Source organism: Rhinolophus ferrumequinum, chromosome 3 (genome assembly GCF_004115265.2).
Source record: "Rhinolophus ferrumequinum isolate MPI-CBG mRhiFer1 chromosome 3, mRhiFer1_v1.p, whole genome shotgun sequence".
Taxonomy (NCBI): Eukaryota; Metazoa; Chordata; class Mammalia; order Chiroptera; family Rhinolophidae; genus Rhinolophus; species Rhinolophus ferrumequinum.
Window position 1 is genome coordinate 39,732,956 of NC_046286.1, and position 13,162 is coordinate 39,746,117.

A 13,162-nucleotide genomic window follows, 5' to 3' on the forward strand; every position below is an offset into this window, starting at 1 on the left:
AAACAAACTCAAAGATACAGAGAACATTTTGATAATTGCCAGATAGGAGAGGGGTGGGAGTGGGTGAAGAAGCAGAAGGGATTAAGAAGTACAAATTGGTTGTTACACAGTAGTCATGGAGATGTAGCATATAGCATAAGGCATATAATCAATAATATTGTAATAACTATGCATGGTGTCAGATGGCTACTATATTAATTGGGGTGATGGATGGGAGAGGGGTTGGAGGATAGGATGAAAAAGGTGAAGGCATTAAGTACAAATTGGTAGCTGCAAAATAGTCATGGGGATATAAAGTAAAGCATAGAGAATATAGTCAGTAATATGGTAATAAATCTGTATAGTGCCAGGTAGGTACCAGACTAGTCAGGGGGATCACTTCTTAAATTATATAAATGTCAAACCATATGCTAACACCTAAAATTAATATAAAATAATGAATATCAACTGTAATTGAAAAATTAAAAAAGGGGGAAAAGTTGAAAGGGAATAAGAGGTTTAAATTTTCAGTTATAAAACAAATAAGTCATGGGGATGTAATGTACAGCATAGGGAATATAGTCAATAATACTGTGATAGCGTGGTACAGTGTCAGATGGTTGCTGGACTTACCATGGTGATCACTTCTTTAGGTATGTAAATGTTGAATAATCATGGCGTATACCGAAAGTAATATTATATTGTGTCAGCTATATTTAAATCCAAATCTTAAAAAATTGATACAGGCTTAATGTAGAGACAATGTTACTTTTTCTTTATACATATTCTATCTAGAGGATTATTTTTCTGTATTTAGTTGAGTAAGAGTATAGTATTTGAACAATTTAGAAAATCATATTTTATCTGCCAATACTTTTATATCACAATGTTATCATTCATGAAATTTTGATTTTATTCTTTTAATCAATTGGAAGATATTTATAGGCAATTTTTTCCCAAGAAGTTAACAGTGGTAATACATAAAGTGCACCTTGGCCAGATAGATAGGAGTGGATATTTGCCAGGCTTCACATAGTTTGGGAGGAGATCAAGGGATGTTCTTCTTCCTTTACATACTTTTAATCAACATTCTCTGAATTTACCCTATGAAAGTTCCCTGAAGGACTTTTGTGTCTTTTGTGCCACCTGGCTTGTATACCAGCACCCTTACAGTGTCAGGTACTTCTCTCTTCTATCTGCTTTTCAGCTTTCACATTTTTGTTCATATCTCTTGTCTAGTCTTATCCTCTCTTGTGCCCTTTGTCCTTTCGAGTTTCATTTGTGTGTGTGTCTCAAATGCCTTTAAATCATTTGACTGGGATGTCAAGAGAAAACAAAGGTAAATATGTTTTCAATCGACCTTGACGTCCCAAACATGTCTGTCCTTTTTCTTCTGCTGTACTTTACCATGGGCTCTTTGCTGTTACTTTCTTCTTAGCCTTCCTCCTTCCGCATTGTGTGACTTCATGAAACCCATTGGATTACTCAGTCATCTCATTTTCTTTTCATCACTGTTCAAGTTTATAACTTTAGAGCAAGTTAATCTCCACAACTCCTGAATTAGTCACTAGTTTCTATATTGCTTGCTTTTATGGAATTTATCTCTGCACTGTTCTAGATTAGTTTTCCTCCCTCCCTTTTTTCCTCCTACTTCCTCCCTTCCTTCTTTCTTTCCTTCCTTCCCTCTTCCTTCCTTCCTTCTTTTCTCCTTCCTTCCCTCCTTCCTTTCCTCCCTCCCTCCCTCCCTCCCTCCCTCCTTCCTTCCTTCCTTCCTTCTTTCCTTCCTTCCTTCCTTCCTTCTTCCTTTCTCCACTAGTTAATTTCTTGCTCATTTGAGCTGATAATAATATCTGAAAAATTATATTGTAGGAATGCACTGTATCTCAAATACGTGACAAATAGGGACTACTCAGTTTATGGGGATTGCTCACCTACAAAATGCACTGCACCCAGAAATTTTCTTTTACTTTGTGCCTGATTGTTTTCCATGAGTTTGCAGTATCTGAAGTCAGGGAAAGGATACCTTGCTCTAGAGAGAGCATCTCTCAATGTGTCCTGGATATTTGCAGTGTCCAGATTGTTATAGGTCTTGGGACTCTGAGTACATGGATGGATGGTGGCAGAGGCATGAAACTCATTCTAAAGAATTTTGTTTCATGAAGCAAAGTTAGAGTGTGTCAGAAATTACAGCTTTACCAACTGCCTTTTAGCTAATGCTAATTCCTCCCCGATTGTGCATGTCTCTCAGTCTTTATTTTAAATACTATTGACAATTTTCATCTATTTTTGTTTTCAGCAGCTATTTAGTGAGAAATTGAGAGATGATGATTGGGGATTGCCACCCAGATTCCCTTTGAGGCAGAATTCTTATCCTGTTTGTAATTATACTTGTGGTTAACTTTAAACTTTAAATGCATCCTTGTAACCTATAGTACTCAAACATTCTTTGTAACATCAAGGCTGAAAGGTGCATTTGAAAGAATATTGCATGATTTTACTCTTTCCCTTCCCACCTCTCATTCCTATAATAATTTCCTAGTTTCTGGTAACATAAGCCAGATTAGTGTAACTACATTATTTTATAGTATTTTTTTATTTTTATAATTATTTTGAACACTTGCATTCAATTTGATAAACACATTTTATAAAACTTTAGACTATGTTTCATGTGTTTTAACATTTTTCAATACTATTTTTTAACCATAAGACCCCCCCTTCTTGAAGTTTTTAATTTGATTTATTCCCATTTAAGTAGCATATACAAGTGAATGAAAACTTTTTTGTTCTCCATTTCTTTTCTCTTTTTAAATGAGTACTTGAGTCAAATGTTTCTGAGCTCTAGCATATCTGAGACTTTCTTTCTATTGTCTTAGTACATGCGTGATACATTGCCTCTTTACATAGAATTCTATCAAGTCTCCTTCCCCCAGAATCAAAAGATGTTGCAACATTTTCTCCTTCCATACCAAATTGCAGAGAAAACATATCATGCCAATTTTTTTCTTGCTTTGTTTATTATCTACTGTATTTTTTAATCTACTTATATATATGCTTGTAGATTTTTCTTTTTTTTTTTCCTTCTTATCCTGCTAATTCCAAAATTCTTTCATAATGAGTTTACCATGGGTTTCCTTTCATTACATTTACCTGGACTGTGGTTGGCTATTCATAGCTGCAGTTTTGGTTCTCTTGTTTTGAAAAATTTTCTTCAATTATGTCTTTGTTACTTCCCATCTGTTCTTTATTCTGGTTTCTTCTTTTGTAGTATCTCCAAGTCTGAGATTAAAATCTCTGTTCTCATTTCTCTACTTTCCATATCTATCATATTCTTCTATTATTTTCAGATACTTTTCTTTTTCTTCTGTGTTCTGGAAAGGCATCATAAGTTTGTTCCATATCCTGCCATTTCAGTTTGGTGCTTTGCTTCCTGAACTGGGTTTTATTTCTCTCATTGATTTCTTTTTCTCTCATTGATTTCTTTTATTTCCACCTCATCCTTCTTCATCTCACCCAGTCCTCTATTCTCCTGAGGGTGTTATATGTACATGTCATTCTGCAGGCTTTTTGTAGTCATGGTGCTAGAGACGGACTAGCTGTTCACCTATCCACTTCGCCTTTCTCCTGGACATCCACTAGATAACATTCCTTGGCCCCTCTTTAACTTAGGTATATCTATATGATTGGATTTTACCAAAATAATATGTGAAGAATTGACCCAAACCACTTTCAGAACTGGTCCATAAAAATTTCCACGTGCAATTTCCCATGCTATTTCCCACCCCATGACAAACTTAAAATCCACGTGTTGAAGATGATGGAGCCACATGGTAGAAAGATCCTCGTTTTCTGAATTACCAGTTAGTGGAGAACCATTGGTTAATCAGGAACATATCTTTTGGACTTCACTTTCTAGAAAAATGAACTTTAATTTTCTTTTTTTTTTGAACTTTAATTTTCTTGATCCACTGAAATGGGAAGTCTTTATTTGCCATAATAGTAAGTATTATCTTAACTAATATTCACAGCCTGTTTATTCATTATGCTTGTTTTTTGCCTTTCTTTTGTAAAAGTTATATCTTTGACATCCTTTTGAGAATGGCCAGTCTTCTCTAATTTTCTCTGAATATTGTCTGAGTCTTGGTATGATGTTCTCTTTCCCTTGTGTTTTCATGTTTATCAGTTCCATGTTAATTTTTGTCTCTTATTCTTTAAAACGTAATGTATTTTGCAAAGTGAGGATTGTCAAAAAACAGACTGTGTGATTTTTACTTGGCTATGCTAACTCTACACTTATTTTTATGGAGGAATTTCTTTCTAGAATCCTTAGTTATTGGAAGGTTTTTAGTATCTGGTCAGCATCCATATAGAGCTGCTTTGATGCATCAAGCTACAATTCTATATTATTCCCGTGATTTGACCCATTAATGCCATGAACCAAAAAAGTACAGTAAATATCACTCTCCCAGCATGTAGATATTTGCAAACAATACCTCCAATAAGAGGCTAATATCCAAAATATATAAAGAACTCATACAACTCAATAACAAAGAAACCCCAAATAATCCAATTAAAAAATAGGCAGAGAACCTGTACAGACTCTTCTCCCAAGAAGACATACAAACGGCCAACAAATATATGAAAAGATGCTCAACCTAGCTGTTAGGGAAATGCAACTCAAAACCCAATGAGAATTTACCTCGTCATCATAAAAAAGAAGAGATAACAAGTGTTCAGAAGGACGTGAGAAAAGGGAACCCTTATGCACTGTTGCTGGGAATGTAAACTGGTACAGCCACTATGGAAACCATTTTGGAGGTTCCTCAAAAAATTAAGAATAGAATTACCATATGATCCAACAATCCCTCTTCTGGTTAGCTACCCCAAAAATCTGAGAACATTTATTTATAAAGATGTATGTACCCCTATGTTCATTGCAGCATTAGTCATGGTGGCCCAGACAAGGAAACAAAATGTCCTACATTAGATGATTGGATAAAGAAGAGGTGGTACATATGTACAATGGAATAACACTCAGCCATAAGAAAAGATGCAGTACTGCTGACGCAGGACCCAGCTGGGCCCCCTGTGCTCAGAATGCCTCTGGCATGCCCTTCCCCCACTCCGGCTCCTTATCTTACAGTATCATCCTCTAGATGCTTGCTAATCACAAACTCTGTCATGCAGCATTCCCCCCAGGTTACTCCCCTCACGGTTCCAGGATTGCTGGCACTACCAAAAAGATATGATGACAAAGGTGGGCATCAGGAAAAAAGAACAGACCTCCAGGATCTTCTTGCAGTCTCTGGGAGAATGCCCTGACTTTCCCTTAAATACCCCAGGTAGGTCTGAGAATGTTAAGGCGGTTTGGGGAGGTGTTAATCGCTGCCTTCTCAGACCACCAGTGCTCTCGTAATAAACACTTATTCTATAGCCCAACTCCTGTGTCAGTCTATTGGCTGAGCGGCACAGGCAGCAAGAACCCTGGACTCATTTGGCCCCCGGTTTACTGCCATTTGTGACAACATGGATTAAACTTGAGATTATCAAGCTAAGTGAAGTAAGTCAGACAAAAAAAGTCAAGAACCATGTGATTTCACTCATGTGGGATAGAAAACTGAAAACAACAAACAAACAAGACAAACAAACAGTAAAAACTCATAGACACAGACAACAATTTAGTGGATACCAGAAGGGGAGAGCTAGAAGAGGGGAAAGGAGGTCAAACATATGGTGATGAAAGGAGAATTGACTTTGGGTGGTCCACTATATAGATGATGAATTATAGAAGTTTATATTGGAAACCTATATACGTTTACTAACCAATGTCACCTCAATAAATTTTTTAAAAAACAAATTTGTTTTTTAAAAAACAAATAAAATATTTAAAAAACAAAACAAAAAACAACTATTTCATCTTTATAACTCAATGAACTCTCCAATAAAAAAAAAATTCTAAGTGATTTTGATTTGTAGCTAAGAACCTAATCTGGAAGGAAATTAATACTATAGCAGCTAATTAAAAAATAAATTATCTTACAACCTAAGTTTTCACCAACAGGTGATAAACAAAATGCAATATTTATGTAAAATGGGATGTTATTCAGCTTTTAAAAGGAAGAGATTTCTCACACATGCTACAATATGGATGAACCTTGATATTATGCTAAGTAAAATAAACCATGAAAAAAGGACAAATACTGTATTATTTTGCTAACATGAGATACTTAGAGTAGTCAAATTCATAGAGACAGAAAGTAGAATGCTGGTTTCAAGGGGCTAGGGGTAAAGAGAAATGGAGACTTATTTAATGAATACAGAGTTAGTTTTGGAAGATGAAAAAAGTTCTGGAGGTGGATGATGGTAATAGTTACACAATAGAGTACTTAATACTATTGAAATATGCACTTAAAATGATTAAAGTGGCAAATTTTATGTTATGTCAAGTTTACCAATTAAAAAAATAAAATAAATAAAAACAATTAAATTCTCTCCTTACCCTACTCCTTGAATTTTTATATCATTAGAATCATAGACTTTGCGAGCCAGAAAGATCTTAGAGATGTGAGGCCCTGAGATATGGAGCGATTCACACAGAGCCAGCAAGTACGTGAGTAACAGATCTACAAGCTACAAATATTGATTGTATTTACCAGCACACCATATTTTAAATATCGAGTGTCTCTTTTTCCCTGATTGCTGGTATGGAAGGTTTGTTCTGGAAACTCCATTGTGACTTCCACCAGTCTCCTTCAGACAGGGAGGTATCACCATTGAAAGTGATATGGCTCTTTCTAGTAAGTCCAATAAAGGTCGTGGGCTATTGGAAATAATTAGTATCTTTAGGAACATGTGTATTTGGGGGGCATTTCTCAGGTTATCAGGAGGACTCAGAAGTTGATGTCATGGCTGACATCACCTAGCATAGAGAGCCGTAGGCTCTGGGATGGAGAGTGAAAACAAGTTCAAGGAAAGCTTGTCATCATCTTCCTGGTTTTTAAGCTTCTGAGTGAGGCTGGACAGACCCCTCTGTGGTGTTTTATGGCTAATTAAATTGTACTTCTGCGAAGAAGAGGAATGATCAAAATTTCAGATGACTGTCTGGAAAAGACTTTTCCCAGACTGAAGAAGTGGAACAACTCACTGATCGAGAATTTGATGACTTACAGCTTGGAAGAAGCCAAACAAGGATGAATTTACATTTATTTGCCACACACAAAATATTCTCCAAATATACAGGCAATCATGACTAAGCCCTGTGTAAGGACTTAACTGGGTTGTATGTGCACCACAGCTTTGGAAAAAAGAGGCTACTAACATTCCTTAGGCCACACTGGAATTCAAGACCAAAATACTTAATTCCACCAATGGTTGAGTGTAAATTGTGCAACCACTGAGCTGCCAGAGTTTCCTCTGGTTATGACTTGTTACAGATGCAACTGTCACATGTCAGTGATATTGTAACATCTTGGTCATATCAAGTGAGGAAATATGGATTCAAAGAATTTGCTCTTTACAGAATTTTTCAGAGTAAACCATTGTGTGGTCAGTGAAGGGATTACATCTGGAGTGTCAGAAAATAAAAGGCATTTCAAAAGCAGTAGTAAGTGGCAGGACTTAAATAGTCTGTGTGGATAGGTTATTTTATTCCCAAGAAGTCACCAACAGTTTTGGACACTTAGCTACCACAGCAGCTGATGACAATGAAACCTAAGAAAGCTAATCATTTTAACATGCTCTTCTGCAAAGTTCTTGCAATTACTGTCCAGGTGTTCACATTCCAGTAATTTTTTCTGGAAAAATGTCTGCAATACTGCATATTATAAGAGGAAAACAGGAGAGGGTTGTGAGTTGAAACCCCTTTTTCTTGGTTTGAAAACCAAATGAGACAAATGTAACAAGTTTTCAAAGCAAGAGGATTTCTTTGCACACTTAGAGGCTGAGGGAAATGTTTTCTTCAACTCTATATCTAAGGAAAAAAACCTACTTTTCTGTTTCATTTCAGATCTTCCTAACAAACATTAACTGGTGACCTGGGTCTGGTTCAGGCTCCTATTTTCCTCCTAGGTTATAACTTAACAGAGTAGTATTTTAGTGCAGCTTCTACATGCATAATCACCCCACTTTGAAATCAGGCAAAGTAAAGAGGCTACTTAGTGCCAGATTTTCTGGAAAACAGGAAAAACATTTTTTTCCTAGTAACATGGAAAAACAGTAAGTTTGTTGTCTGCCAGATATTGAGGATTTCTCTGTAATTAGTTATAATGTTTGTACGAAGATGATTTGATACTTCATTCTATAATCTGTTGAATTCATTTTGCCTCCTTGGCTGGGCGCAATCATTTTTAAAAACTAGTTTATTTTCTCTATTGTTTTTCTGTTTCCCTCTGATCTTACCTTTATTACTTGCTTCCTTCTCTTTAGTTTGGGTTTAATTTGCTCGTCTTCTAGCTTAAAGGAAAAGCTTAGGTCATTGATTTGAGAACTTCTTTTCTCAAATGCTCATATAATCATATATAATTATAAAAATATAATTATATAATCATAAAAGGCTATAAATTTTCCTCTAAGCATTGCTTTAGCTGCCTTTCACTATTTAGTATGTTGTATTTTAATTTTCGTTTAGTTCAAAATGCTTTTAAATTTTCCATGGGATGCCTTCTTTGACCCCTGGGTTATTTAGAAGAATGTTTATTTGTTTGTTTGTTTGTTTTAAATTTCCAAAGATTGGGGGATTTTCCAAATATCTTTCTGTTTTAACTTCTAGTTTAAATATCTTGTGGTCAGAGAATATATTTTATAAGAATTCTGTTTTTTTTTCTTTCTTAATTTATTGAGATTTTATTGCCTAGAATATACTCTGTTTGGTAAATGTTTTCTGTGCATCTGAAAAAAGAACTATATCTTCTGCTGTTGTTGGGGAGAGCATTATATAAATATCAGTTAGTTCAAGTTAGTTGATAGTGTTCATGATTTTTGTATTCTATTGATTTTCTAATTGCTTTATGTTACTGCATGAAAAATTTGAAATCTTTACAGTTGTGTGGTTTTCTTTTTCTTTCTTTTGCTTTGGATTCATTAAGTTTCTTGGATACCTGGGTTAATAGGTTTTATCAAATTTGGAAACATTTCAGCCATTATTTTTTAAAAATTTGCTCTCTTCCCCTTACCTTTTCATATCTGAGATTACAGCTGCACATGTGCTAAATAACTTGATACTCTATTCTTTTTTGTGTGTTTATGGGGGAGGGTAAGTGTTTTTCACTCTTTTTACCTCTCTGTACTTTATTTTGAATAGTTTTTAGTCCTATGTTTTGGATTCACTGATCTTTTCTTTTGCCTTGTGTAATCTATTGTTAATCATATCTAATATTTATATTTTTTCAATTTCAAATATTGCTTTTTTCATCTCATGAAGTTCCATTTGGGTCTTTTTTATATCTTTCATTTCTTTATCATTTTAATATTTTTCTCTACTTCTTCAATACATATAACATATTTATAATATTTATGATAGCTATTTTAAAATCTTCATAATTTCATCACTTCTGTCATATATGGGTCTATTTTTGTTGATTGATTTTTTTTTTTCTTGTTTTGATTATGGGGTAAATATTTTCCTGATTCTTGCATGCTGGTTATTTTTCATTGGGATTTTGATATTGGGATTCTTTTTGTCAGATCCTGTTTTGTTTTGTTTTTCAATTAGTGTTGGTTTTGTTCTGGGTTCCAGTTAAGTTTCTTGAAACGAGCAGTAGGCTGACAATTTGTAGAATTCAAATAGAGCTGGGAATAGTTAATATTCCCACCAGCCAGAGTAGAGAGATCCCATAACACACAGAAAAATGAGAAGAGTACCCAAAAGGGTGTTGCCTTAGTAGTGGGGCTAAATTAGCTTGAGACAAAGAGGCTTCTCTGGAATTCAGGAAGCCCCAGAACAATCAAACCCGTTTCAGGAAACAGCTGCACAGAGGGAAAGTTCCAAAGATCTGTAGAAAAATACTCTTGAGTCTAGGGCTGAGTACAGACCTGTGAATGAAAAAGAAGAAACTACCCAATGCCAGGGAAAGAAACACTTTTCAGTGTTTCCTCTCCAGTATTCTTTCTACAAATTCTAGCTACCTTGGCCTTCTTGAACTCTAATCTCAAACTTAGGGAGACTGCCAGGCTCTGTTTAGGTTTTCCCATTCTGCACTACAGCCTGGAAACTTCTAGGCATAAGTTGGAGCACTTGTAGAGTTTTCCTCATGTGTTTCACTTCTCTCAGGAATCAAAGTCCTGTGTTGTTATCCAATATTTTAAAGCTGTTGCTTCATATGTAGTCTCTCATGGCTAACAACAGGAGTCTCCAGCTGGGCACAGTCTAATTCTAGTAAAATTTGTCATGTCATTCTTCCTTTTGTTTCTCATTTGATTTTTTATTTGGAAGGCAGTATAGAGTGATGAGAAAGAATCAAGCTATGGAAACAGACAATCCAGGTCTGAATCAGCTCTATTTAAATATGCATTGATTTAATTATCGATTTATTCATGACTTCATTCTTTTATTTTTATAATATTTATTGACTGTCTGCTTTGTGCTACACAGTGCTATATTCCAGCCTAATTTTGTCAGCTATAAAATAGGGAGAAATAACACCTACCTCATTGTGGTAGATTGCAAAATGGCCACAAGTTCTTCCACTTTTTTTTTCATGATCTTGCAATGTGAACATGTAGCCTCTCCTGTCAAGAGGTAGACTCTTTTCCTTTACCCATTAAATCTGGGCTGGCCTTGTGACTCACTTTGGTGTATATACTGTGGTAGCAGTGATGTGTGAATTCTGAGCCTGGATTTTAAGGGCCTTGGCAGGTTTCTGCTCTCTTTCTTGAAACCTGTGCCTGCCAAGTGTATAGGCCTGAGCTGGCATGCTGAAGAATTAGAGGCTAAGTGCAAAGAAGCAGGACTTACCCCAGTCCTGCTAGTCAAGGTCATTTAAACTAGTCAGCCACAGCCTACCTACCGGCCTATTATGTATCAGGTACTGTGCTATATTCTAGCCTCAGTTTATTGATTTAAGTGAGCCCAGCTAAGATCTACTGAGCCTGGCTCAGACCAGGAGAAATGCATACTTGAGCCCAGTCTAAGTTGTCAACCTGCAGAATTGAGTTAAATTGATGTCTGTTGTTTTAAGTCACTACACTATCCCACTGTTTTAGGGTAGTTTTTTATGCAGTAAAAGCTAACAGGTACACTATATACGATTGCAGTGGAGATTAAAACGTAATATGCATAAATTTCCTAGCACAGTGCCTGATATACAGTAGACACTCAGTAAGTGTTTAGAATTGCTATTTTTGAGATCATTGTTATTTCAGGGAGTAACATATCAGATTGTGGATAGAAATTATTTGAGACCTCTGAATGTTTTCCTATTCTGAATTCTTTATATATGTAGCTTCAACTATATGGTACACACACACACACAAACACACACACACACACAGACACTTCACATCACATATACATACACACATACACTCACATCTATACACATATATTAACAACTCTTAAACAAAAAAACGTATTGTACTTCACTATACTGCTATACAACCTGGTTAAGACATAGGGTGGTCTAGTAATAATGTAAATATATAGTCTGCATTCTTTTTCAAAAGTTTTGAACATTAAAATACACTAAGCATTAAAACTGTATTAGCCAGGTATGATTCAACTTTGATGATTCAGAAGACACTGAAGTCTCTTTTCTCATCCAGGATTACCATAAAGATTAACTATAATTGTGTGGTATCTGTGAATATATTTGTTAGTTGTTGTTTTTGATTGAATGGAACATAAGTAAGATACATAGTTGTGCACATCTATTTTTGAATAAATAAGTAAAACTTTAAATTTCAACTTAGAAGTCATTTTCTCAGGGAAAAGTTGCTACCGTTGACAACTTTGATTAAATTATACTTTCCAAATTGTATGCCCTTAGTGCATACTCTATTTGTTCTTTTATTAATTTACTATATTCAAATTGTTATTTCTGTAACTGTTTAATATTAAACTCTTCTATTCCCCCAAATTCCACTTCAACATTTAGCCTGACATTTAATGCAGTGCCTGGCACTTACTAGATATTTGGTAAATATTGATTGGATATATGAGTAAGAGGTAAAGTGGGTTAAAGACTGAAAAATGTCACTTGGATTTAATAACAAAGGAATCATTAACATACATGTTGACAGCAATTTCAAAGGGTTGATGGGAAAAGACATTCAACCCATAGGTGAGTGAATATTGTAAAAAGCAGAAAATAGAAAAGAAACCCAAGTCTAAGTTACTAACTTTATTTTTAAATGACAAATTCCTTTTATGCTTTATTATTTGTTTCTTTTAAATTAAAAAAAAATCTAAAGTGTTAGGTAAAACAATTACAAAATTATTTTTATTAATTTGGCCATTACCATGTCTCTGAGAATCATAGCACAGAGGACCTTTATTAGTGGCAGGTGCTCTTGCGATATTAACCTCTTTCAGTTTTACTTGCACACTTGTTTCAAGTGCTCCAGAGTTTGACAGTCAAAAGGACACATACATAATAGAATAAGGCATTGTGTTCAATTTGGTTTCTATGGATTAATTGAAGAAGCTCCATAGAAACTCTCATTTGGGTATTTGAATAAAACTCCCATAAAAATTGGATGAAGATTTATCTTTCAGGACCCTCTATGTACATTTCCTTTATTTCTCTCATGGCAGAAAGGACACATCTTTGTGTGTTTACCCTCTAGTTTTGAAAATGATTTCATTAGTTTAGTTTAAGTGTGGGTTTTAATCATCATGTGAAGTTAAAGACAAGAATTGAATGACCTTTAGTTTCAGTGCCATAAATATTTCAAAGGAAACAGACCTTTCTAGTTCAGGAAAGGGTGTGTCAGATGAACAGATGTCACCACAGGTTAATGTGTTGTCTTTCACCACCAGCCATCTGGACTGTAATTTAACTTGGGTCACACGTGTGCATGAGATTGTCCATCTCAATCCTTACTCTCTTGGAACTGTCTCCCTATTAGATATATAAACCAAAAACAACAAAAGAACAAGACAAACAAATAAGATACAAAAACTCATAGACACAAACAATAGTTTAGTGGTTACCAGAGGGTCGGGGGGATAGGAGGTGGGAGATGAGGGCAA